Genomic DNA, 11,562 nt, shown 5'->3' with positions numbered 1-11,562 from the left:
GAGCCAATAGCCACTGGGGTGTGCTGTCTTCTCATGATCAAAGGTTTGAGAGGGATGACTCACAAGCCTCTACTGAAGGGTCTCATAGAGAAATGCACCAAAAAGAAAGGGTATGGAAGCAACCTAAGTGTCCAGTACCAGAGGACAGGTGAAATGATAGCACAGCCGCACAACAGGGCATGATGCAGCCACAATGCTGTGGATGAATGTTCACTCAATTGAAATATGTTCAAGACATATTAAGTGCAGAAAGCAAGCGTGAAACAGTAGGTACAATGTAATCCTGTTCCTCATATGTAAAATGCAGATGAAGGTAATAGTAGTTACCCTATAGAATTGTTACAAACATTTGATTAATATATGCAAAGTGCTTGGCAGTACCTAGAACATGTAGATGCTGTACAGCATCACTGTTTTATCATCACTTTTTTTTTTAATTCTTAACATTTTTATTTTATTTATTATGTTTAGACAGAGTCTTGCTCTGTCACCCAGGCTGGAATGCAGTGGTGCAATCTCAGCTCACTGCAACCTCCACCTCCCAGGTTCAAGTGATTCTCGTGCCTCAGCCTCCCAAGTAGCTGGGACTATAGGTGCATGACCCCATGCCCAGCTAATTTTTGTATCTTATTTTATTTTTGAGATGAAGTTTTACTCTTGTTGCCCAGGCTGGAGTGCGATGGTGTGATCTTGGCTCACTGCAACCTCCGCCTCCCGGGTTCAAGAGATTCTCCTGCCTCAGCCTCTCGAGTAGCTGGGATTACAGGGGCCCGCCACCATGCCCAGCTAATTTTTGTATTTTTAGTAGAGACAGGGTTTCACCATGTTGATCAGGTGGGTCTCAAACTCCTGACCTCAAGTGATCGGCCCGCCTCGGCCTCCCAAAGTGCTGGGATTACAGGCATGAGCCACTGTGCCCGGCCTAAAACAATTTTTTTTTTTGATATGGAATGCTTCGTGAATTTGCATGTCATCCTTGCACAGGGGCCATGCCAATCTTCTCTGTATTGTCCCAATTTTAGTATATGGGCTGCCGCAGTGAGCACTATCATCACTTCTTTTAAGTATTCAGGTCCACTGTTCTGACCCTTGGGGGTCAATGTATTTTGTGATTCAAACTTTTTCAGATTTTACAAAGGTGCATAATTACGGAACATCCTTAGTGTGCTTGAAGTAGCAACTCACAACAGCCAAATTCATTAATATTTCTGCAGTGAAACATACGAGTATTCACATTAAGTGAGATAACTAAAGAATATAAATAGCACCACATCAGTTTGGATCAGGTGGTGCAGCCAAATAAATTCACTACAAACTTGGAAAACAAACACAAAAACAAAACAACCTTGTGGTTCCAGGGATTTTTGCCTGGGGGAATTACAGATGACAGACTGTCGACCTGTTTATATAGAAGCATCAAGAAAGCCTGAATGTATTGTCTTGTTATGGTGCTGCTGCTCACTGAGGAGACTGCGGCTTATTTTTATTTTTATTTTTGACTTTTGACTTTGCTGTTTTAATTTTTCTCCACTGAGTATTAAATACTTTTTTGCCTATAGTTTCTTGAATTTCAATCGATTCAGATAAATGTAACACAAATTTAACCCAAGGAGAATATTGCGTTGCTCAGTGGACCTCAAAAAGATCATAGCCAGCATTGGGTTCACAATTTTCATTTGCACCTTTAAGAAAGTATATTTTTCTGGGGAGGCAGGGAACACTAAAGGAGATGGAGCGAGTTTTTCTATTCTTTTTCTTCTGTCTTTAAGCTGGTCCCACCAACACAGTCCATATCCAGAACTAGTTAATTCCTCATCTAGGGCTTGCTTTACCTCCCCTCCCCTCCCCTCCCTTTCCTCTCTCTCTCTCTCTCTCTCTCCCCCCTCCCCCCGCTTCTTTTTTGAGATGGAGTCTTGCTCTGTTGCCCAGGCTAGAGTGCAGTGGCGTGATCTCGGCTCACTGCAACCTCTGCCTTCCGGGTTCAAGCAATTCGCCCACCTCAGCCTCTGGAGTAGCTGGGACTACAGGTGCGCGCCACCATGCCCAGATACTTTTTGTATTTTTAGTAGAGACAGGGTTTCATCATATTGGCCAGGCTGGCCTTGAACTCCTGACCTTGTGATCTGCCCGCCTCAGCCTCCCAAAGTGCTGGTATTACAGGCATGAGCCACTGTGCCCAGCCCCTCCTCTTTCATGATAAATATATATTAGTTTTACATTAAAAAGTAAAACAAGGCCAGACATGGTGCATTCTGCCTGTAATCCCAGCATTTTGAGAGGCCGAGGTGGGAGGATTGCTTGAGGCCAGGAGTTCAAGACCAGCCTGGGCAACATAGCCAGACCCGGTCTCTACCAAAAATGAACTGAGTTAGCTTGGCATGTTGGTGTGTGTCTGTAGTCCCGGCTACTCGGGAGGCTGAGGCAGGAAGGTGGCTTGAGCCCAAGATTTTGAGGTGGCAGTGAGCTGTGATTGCATCACTGTACTACAGCCTGGGCGAGAGAGCAATACCTTATTTCTCTAAAGAAAAAAAATAAGGGAATCAGGCATTGTAGCTCACGCCTGTAATCCCAACACTTTGAGAGGCTGAGGTGGGTGGATCACCTGAGGTCAGGAGTTTGAGACCAGCCTGGCCAACATGATGAAATTCTGTCTCTACTAAAAATACAAAAATTAGCTGGGTGTTGTCGTGGGCGCCTGTAGTCTCAGCTACTCAAGAGGCTGAGGCAGGAGAATTGCTTGAACCCAGGTGGCAGAGGTTGCAGTGAGCTGAGATCGCACCACTGCGCTCCAGCCTGGGTGACAGAGCGAGACTCTGTCTCAAAAATAAATAAACAAATAAAATAAAAATTTAAGAAAAAGTAAATCAGTAACCACAATAAACTGAAAAATAAATAGAATGTGGGGACAAGTGAGAGAAGTGTGTGTGGACAGGGGAAATGGGGGAAGAAGGACCCTGCAGGGACACGGAGGGGGTTTAGGGGAGGTTTTTAGGGAGTGAGCTGCCTCATGAGCCAGGAAGGAGATGTTGCTGGGCAGAGCTGCAGTCAGTGAGGCAGGGAGAGGTGGCTGTTCTGGGCGACTGCAGCTCAGGGCAGGCGCAGGGCCCAGAAGGGGAACGGGAAGTGTCGAAACATCCGTGGGACGCCCTGCTGAGTTCTCCAACCCTGAAACCCGGGACCCTTTCTTTCCTGTACAGCTTCTTGGGAGCTTGAACAATTTGAGGGAAGTGACATATCCAGGAGGAAATTTCAATGCATATGTATGAGGTCTTCTAGTCAACTGTCTATGTGGTTGAGGATTCCTTAGAATGATGAAAAACAAGCGCTAATAGAAGGACCTGTGCCTATATCTACATCATCTATGTCTATGTATATATTTATTTTAAATCATGAGCCTTGCCAGACTCGGATTGGCTGATGGTTGAGGGACTTCTGCCAGAGGGCTGGCCAACCTGGGAAAGGGAAGTGTGCCTAAGCTAATGGAGGTTACAGAAGAAGGGGTGGGAAAGGCTTGCAGAAATTCTAAATAGAAAAGGAGCTCTGGATTAGGCAAGTCATATGTGGACTTTAAGGACATTGGAAGGTAGAAAATGCCAGATGAGGAAGACATCATGTACACACAAAATTTATAGCCCCAAGCCCTGATCCCTGTTGTCAGGACCCAAGACCAATTGCTAGTGAAGGGACACAGAGGTGAGAGAGTCCCAGAGGAAGGAGACCCTCCAGGGAAGGGTTCAGGAGGCAACAGCTCCCTCACAGTTCACAGAGGAGCCCTCATCCCCCGGCAAAGTCCATGGGCTGCCCAGGAGAGAAAGCTGATTTCTTTCTCACTTACCATGCGTAGGGGGACCCCCATGAGAATCTGGGCCTACCCATATGGCCAGCTCTTGGAGGCCTAGGATGGCCCAAGGGGCAAGGCTCAACAGAAGGTCAGGGCTGCCTCGGTGGAAGGGCTGCTGAGTGTGTGTGACGGACCTATGACGTGTGACCTGGCAGTGACTCTTAAACTAGGCTTTGCGGTATCCTGGACCAAGGCAGTCTACAGCTAAAACAGGAGTCTTTTCTGCATTTGTAGATAGAATTATCTTAATTTTAAAAATATTATTTTGGCTGGGTGTGGTGGCTCACGCCTGTAATCCCAACACTTTGGGAGGCCGAGGCAGGCAGATCACCTGAGGTCAGGAGTTCAAGACCAGCCTGGCCAACATGGCGAAAACCCATCTCTACTAAAAGTAGAAAAATTAGCCGGGTGTGGTGGCACATGCCTGTAATACCAGCTACTGGGGAGGCTGAGGCAGGAGAATCGCTTGAACCCGGGAGGCGGAGGCTGCAATGAGCCAAGATCACGCCATTGCACTCCAGCCTGGGCAACAAGAGTGAGACTCCGTCTCAAAAACATAATTTCTTTCTTTCTTTCTCTCTTTCTTTCTTCCTTCCTTCCTCCCTCCCTCCTTCCCTTCCCTTCCCTCCCCTCCCCTCTCTCTCTCTCTTTCTTTCCCTCCCTCCCTCCCTCTCTCTCTTTCTTTCTAGATGGAGTCTCTCTCTGTTGCCCAGGCTGGAGTGCAGTGGTGCAATCTCGGCTCACGGTAGTAGTCCCCATCTTGGTGTACAGTAAGTAGTTCCTGCGACTTGGGAGGCTGAGACAGGAAGATTGCTCGAACCAGGGAGGTTGAGACTGTGGTGAGTTGAGATGGCACTACTGTACTACAGCCTGGGTGACAAAGTGATACCCTGAAAAGAAAGAGAGAGAGAAAGAGAAGGAAGGAAGGAAGGAGGAAAATAGAAGAGGAGTCATCACTACTGATTTCACGGACATTAAAAGGATAATAAAGCAGCTGGGCCTGGTGGCTCACACCTGATCCCAGCACTTTGGGAGGCTGAGGCAGGTGGATCACTTGAGGCCAGTAGTTCGAGACCAGTCTGGTCAACATAGTGAAGCCCCCTCTCTACTACAAATACAAAAATGTAGCTAGGCGTGGCGATGCGTGCCTGTAATCCCAGCTACTTGGGAGGCTGAGGCACGAAAATTGTTTGAACCCAGGAGGCAGAGGTTGCAGTGAGCTGAGATCACTCCAGCCTGAGCAACGAAGTGAGACTTCGTCTCAAAAAATACATATATTATGAACAAACTCTATGCCTACAAATTTGAAAACTTAGATGAAATTAACCAATTCCATGAAAGATACAAACTATTTTACTATCTTATATGGGCACAGTTCTGGGTGCCCTAAAACAATTGCAATAGTAACATCTAATATCACTGATCATAGATCACCATAACAGATATAACCATAAAATAAAGTTTGAAAGATTGCAATAATTATGAAACTGTGACACAGAGACACTAGTGATCACATGCTGTTGGAAAAACGTACCAATAGATTTGCTCAGTGCATGGTTGTCACAAACCTTCCATTTGTAAAAAAACACAAAATCTGAGACGTACAATAAAGTGAAGTGCAATAACACAGGGTATGCCTGTAACTCAAAATGGATTATAGATCTAAATGTAAAGCACACACCTATCAAAATTTGAGAAGCTCACATCAGAGAAAAGCTTGGTTACTTGGGTTTGGCTATTACTTTTTAGATATAACACCAAAGCACAACGCATGAAACAAGAAAATTGACAAGTTGGGCTTCATTAAAACAAAAAACGACTGCTCTGTGAAAGTTTGACACTGTTCAGACTGTAAAGACAAGCCATAGATTGGGAGAAAATTTCTGCAAGACATGCACCTGAGAAACAAAGAACTTGCATCCAAAATATACAAGGAACTCTTAAAATTCAACAGTAAAAAACCCCCAAACAGTCCGATTATAAAATGGACAAAATACCTAAATAGGCACTTCACAAAAGAAGATATACAGATGGCAAATAAGTATATGAAAAGATACTCAACACCATATGTCATTAGGGGACTGCAAATTGCTGTATAATTCAGCAATTGTGCTTCTAGGTATTTACCCAATTGTGTTGAAATTATGTCCACATAAAAGTCTGCCCACAGGCCAGGTGCTGTGGTTTAGGCCTGTGATCCCAGCACTTTGGGAGGGCCAAGCAGGAGGATTGTTTGAGCCCAACGTAGCAAGCCTCTATCTCTACAAAAAGTTTAAAAATTAATAGTCCTAGCTACTCAGGAGGTAGGAGGATTGCCTGAGCCCAGGAGTTCAAGGTTTTGAGGTTGCAGTGAGCTATGATCCTACCACTGCACTCCAGCCTGGGCAACAGAGTGAGATCCTGCCTCAAAAAAACCCCTGAAAAACAAAAACTAACAACAACCCTCCACGCAAATGTTCGTAAGTACCTTTAATCACAATTGCCAAAGGCTGGAAACAATCAAGCTGTCCTTCAATAGGTGGATAAACCAACTATAGTATATCCATACAATGGAATATTACTAAATGATAAATGAAGTGAGCTCTTAAGCCATGAAAAGACATGGAGGAAACTTAAATGCATATTGCTAAGTGAAAGAAGCCAGTCTGAAAAGGCTGCATACTGTATGACATTTGGGAAAAGGCAAACTGTATTAGTCTGTTCTCACACTGCTATAAAGAACTACCTAAGACTGGGTAATTTATAAAGAAAATAGGTTTAATTGACTCACAGTTCCACACGTCTGAGGAGGCCTAAGGAAACCAAGCACCTTCTTCATAAGACTGCAGGAGAGAGAGAGTGCGCAGGAGAGACTGCCACTTCTAAAACCATCAGATCTTGTGAGACCTTCCTCATTATCACGAGAACAGTATGGGGGAAACCACCCCCATGATCCAATCACCTCCCACCAGGTTCCTCCCTCTACACATGGGGATTACAATTTGAGATGAGATTTGAGTGGGGATAGAGAGCCAAACCATATCACAAACTGTAGAGACAATAAAATGATTAATGGTTGCCAGGAGTTCAGGAGTGTTCAGGAAGGGATGAATAAATGAAGCACAGTGAACTTTTAGTGTGGCAAAATGATTGTTTGATACTGTAATGGTGGGCACATGACATTATACATATATCAAAACCCATGGAAGTATACAATACAGGGTAAATCTTAATGTAAACTATGGACCTTAGTTAATAGTAATGTACCAATATTGATTCATTAATTGTAATAAACGTACTACACTAATGCAAGATGTTAAAAATAGGGAAAACTGTTTGTGTGGTGGGAGGGGTTATATGAGAAGCGGGCAGGATATATGGAAACTCTGTACTATCTGTTCTATTTTTCCTTAATTCTAAAACATCTATTAATTAAAAAACATAAATGTCTGAGAATAACCAATTAACAAAAAAAGAATGGGGATGGGGAGGGTTTACCTAACTAGATGTGGCTGAGACTAACTAGGTGCCTTTTAACATCCAAAGGACTTTATTTCCTTGCTTCCCTTTCAGATGGGAGTATAAATAAATCTGTTAGGTGAGAGTTTCAAAAAAGCTTTTAAAAAGGAGGCAGACAGTTGGCCTGTGCCCTTTTGGCCCTTCCCTACTCTGTTTGCTTCCTACCTGGAATAAGGGATTTATGGCTGGAGATTCAGCAGCCATCTTGGAGCATGAGGAGATCATAAGAGTGAAAACCACAGTTAAGAATATAATGGAAGAAGTCTGTTTCATGCACGTCCGTGTGAAGAGACCACCAAACAGGCTTTGTGTGAGCAAATGGCTGTTTATTTCACCTGGGTGCAGGCGGGCTGAGTCTGAAAAGAGAGTCAGCGAAGGGAGATAGGGATGGGGCCGTTTTATAGGATTTGGGAAGGTAATGGACAATTACAGTCAAAGGGGGTTGTTCTCTGGTGGGCAGGGGCGGGGGTCACAAGGTGCTCAGTGGGGGAGCTTCTGAGCCAGGAGAAGGAAATTCACAGGGTTAATCACGCAGTTAAGGTGGGGCAGGAACAAATCACAATGGTGGAGTGTCATCAGTTAAGGCGGGGCAGGGCCTTTTCACTTCTTTTGTGATTCTTCAGTTACTTCAGGCCATCTGGGCGTATACGTGCAAGTCACAGGGGATGCGATGGCTTGGCTTGGGCTCAGAGGCCTGACATTCCTGCCTTCTTATATTAATAAGAAAAATAAAACAAAATAGTGTTGAAGTGTTGGGGCGGCGAAAAATTTTGGGGGGTGGTATGGAGAGAGAATGGGCGATGTTTCTCAGGGCTGTTTCAAGCGGGATTAGGGGCGGCGTGGGAACCTAGAGTGGGAGAGATTAAGCTGAAGGGAGGTCTTGTGGTAAGGGGTGATATTGTGGGGTTGTTAGAAGAAACATTTGTTGTATAGAATGATTGGTGATGGCCTGGATATGGTTTTGTATGAATTGAAAAACTAAATGGAATAAGAGAAGGAGAAAAACAGGTATAAAAGGACTAAGAATTGGGAGGACCTAGGGCATCTAATTAGAGAGTGCCTAAGGAGATTCAGCATAGTCCTGCCAGCAAAGATTATTTATTTACTTCAAGAGTTAAGAGTGGCAGTTTGGGGATAGCACTGGGAGATATCAGCTGTGATGGCTTGGAGAAACAGTGTAAACCGGCAGTGTAAACAAGAGCAGGGCATGTATGAGTAGTTGAGAACGGTGAATAGGAGTATGACTAACAGATGAGGATGAAATTTGGGCTTGACTGAAGTAATGGGGGCTGTCTGTGAAGCTTTGCAGCAGTACAGACTAGGTAATTTGCTGAGCTTGATGGGTGTCAGGGTCAGTCCAAGTGAAAGTGAAGAGAGGCTGGGATTAAGGGTGCAAAGAAATAGTAAAGAAAGCATATTTGAGATCTGGAACAGAATAATGGGTTATAGAGGCAGGTATTGAGGATAGGAGAGTATATGGGTTTGGCATCACGGCGTGGATAGTCAAAACAATTTGGTTGATAAGGTGCAGATCCTGAACTAACTTGTAAGCCTTGTCTGGTTTTAGGACAGGTAAAATGGGGGAATTGTAAGGAGAGTTTATAGGCTTTAAAAGCCCATGCTGTAGCAGGCAAGTGATAACAGGCTTTAATCCTTTTAAAGCGTGCTGCGGGATGGGATATCGGCGTTGAGTGGGGTAAGGGTGATTAGGTTTTAATGAGATGGTAAGGGGTGCATGATTGGTCGCCAAGGAGGGAGTAGAGGTATCTTATACTTGTGGGTTAAGGTGGGGGGATACAAGAGGAGGACGCAAAGGAGGCTTTGGATTGGGAAGAAGGGCGGCAATGAGATATAGCTGTAGTCCAGGAATAGTCAGGGAAGCAGATAATTTAGTTAAATTGTCTCAGCCTAATAAGGGAACTGGGCAGGTGGGGATAACTAAAAAGGAGTGCTTAAAAGAGTATTGTCTAAGTTGGCACCAGAGTTGGGGAGTTTTAAGAGGTTTAGAAGCCTGGCCGTCAATACCCACAACAGTTATGGAGGCAAGGGAAACAGGCCCTTGAAAAGAAGGTAATGTGGAGTGGGTAGCCTCCGTATTGATTAAGAAGGGGACGGGCTTACTTTCCACTGTGAGTTACCCGAAGCTTGGCGTCCGTGATGGTCTAGGAGGCTTCCGAGGTGATCGGGCAGTGTCAGTCTTCAGCCACTAAGCCGAGAAGATCTGGGAAGGAGTCAGTCAGAGAGCCTTGGGCCAGAGTTCCAGGGGCTCTGGGAGTGGCTGCCAGGTGAGTTGAACAGTCCGATTTTCAGTGGGGTCTCACACAGATGGGACGCAGCCTAGGAGGAATCCCGGGCTGTGGGCATTCCTTGGCCCAGTGGCCAGACTTCCGGCACGTGTAGCAAGCTCCTGGGGGAGGAGGTTCTGGAGGAACACCTGGCCACTGCGGTTCAGGTGTTTGGAAGTTCTTGTGTGCTGGAGATGTGGCTGGGGTTTATCTCACAGTGGAGGCAAGGAATTGCAACTTTTTTCTGTTATTGTACACCTTGAAGGTGAGGGTAATTAAGTCCTGTTGTGGGGTTTGAGGGCCAGATTCCAATTTTTGGAGTTTTATTTAATGTCAGGAGAAGATTGGGTAATAAAATGTATATTGAGAATAAGACGGCCTTTTGACCTTTTAGGGTCTAGGGCTGTAAAGCATCTCAGGGTTGCTGCCAAACGAGCCATGAACTGGGCTGGATTTTTATATTTGATGAAAAAGCCTAAACGCTATCTGATTTGGGATAAAGAAAAAGGAGCATTAACCTTGACTATGCCTTTGGCTCCAGCCACCTTTTTAAGAGTAAATTGCTGAGCAGGTGGGGGAGGGCTAGTCACGGAACGAAACTGTAACCCAGACCAGGTGTGAGGAGGGGAGGTGATAAAAAGATTATAGGGTGGAGGAGCAGAGTCTGAGGAAGAATTGGGACCTAGCTCGGCCTGGCGAGGAGCAGCCTGGGGAGGAAGGGAGAGGTCAGATGGGTCTGTAGAAAAGGAAGATTAGAAAGACTCAGCGACGCTTGGGGTTGGTACTGAGGGGACAGGCCAGAGGGAAAGAAGGAAGATTTGGGACGAGTTGCACTGGGCAAGGAGACTAGGAAGGGACTGATGTGTAAAAGAATGCCTGGACGTCAGGCACCTCAGACCTTTTGCCTGTTTTACGACAAGAATTATTTAGATTTTGCAGGATGGAAAAATTCAAAGTGCCATTTTCTGGCTATTTGGAACTACTGTCGAGTTTGTATTGGGGTCAAGCGGCATTGCAGAAGAAAATAAGGCATTTAGGTTTTAGGTCAGGTGTGAGTTGAAGAGGTTTTAAGTTTTTGAGAACACAGGCTAAGGGAGAAGAAGGAGGAATGGAAGGTGGAAGCTTACCGATAGTGAAGGAGGCAAGCCCAGAGAAAAGAGTAGAGACACGGAGAAGGGGTGGGGGGTTCTTGCACCAAATTTCATGCGCATCTGTGTGAAGAGACCACCAAACAGGCTTTGTGTGAGCAACATGGCTGTTTATTTCACCTGGGTGCAGGCGGGCTGAGTCTGAAAAGAGAGTCAGCGTAGGGAGATAAGGGTGGGGCCGTTTTATAGGATTTGGGAAGGTAATGGAAAATGACAGTCAAAGGGGGTTGTTCTCTGGGGGGGCAGGGGCGGGGGTCACAAGGTGCTCAGTGGGGGAGTTTCTGAGCCAGGAGAAGGAAATTCACAGGGTTAATCACTCAGTTAAGGTGGGGCAGGAACAAATCACAATGGTGGAGTGTCATCAGTTAAGGCAGGGCAGGGCCTTTTCACTTCTTTTGTGATTCTTCAGTTACTTCAGGCCATCTGGGCATATATGTGCAAGTCACAGGGGATGCGATGGCTTGGCTTGGGCTCAGAGGCCTGACAGTCTGGGCTCCTGATAAGCATGGTTCTTCCATGCCAATCCTGGGCATCCTATATCAGACTTATTTTTGTTTGTTTGTTTTGAGACCGAGTCTTACGCTGTTGCCCAGGCTGGAGTGCAGTGGCAAGATCTCAGCTCCCTGAAACCTCCACCTCCTGGGTTCAAGTGATTCTCCTGCCTCAGCCTCCTGAGTAGCTGGGACTGACTATAGGTGTGCACCACCACACCTGGCTAATTTTTTTGTATTTTTAATAGAGACAGAGTTTCACGTGTTGACCTGGCTGGTCTAGAACTCCTGATCTCAGG

The 11,562-nt window shown here is 45.6% G+C and overlaps 1 non-coding gene across 1 annotated transcript; it reads right to left on the bottom strand.

The window, feature by feature from the left end:
* Nucleotides 1-939: 939 nt before the first annotated feature.
* LOC117978371 (U6 spliceosomal RNA) lies at nt 940-1,046 on the bottom strand. The gene has a single exon (XR_004669199.1). It is a non-coding gene; the product is annotated as a U6 spliceosomal RNA (small nuclear RNA).
* Nucleotides 1,047-11,562: the final 10,516 nt, after the last annotated feature.

The sequence above is a fragment of the Pan paniscus genome, chromosome 8 (assembly GCF_029289425.2).
Source record: "Pan paniscus chromosome 8, NHGRI_mPanPan1-v2.0_pri, whole genome shotgun sequence".
In the NCBI taxonomy this organism is placed as follows: Eukaryota; Metazoa; Chordata; class Mammalia; order Primates; family Hominidae; genus Pan; species Pan paniscus.
Note: the sequence above shows the minus strand (reverse complement) of the source record. Positions and strands in the feature narration are given on the sequence as shown.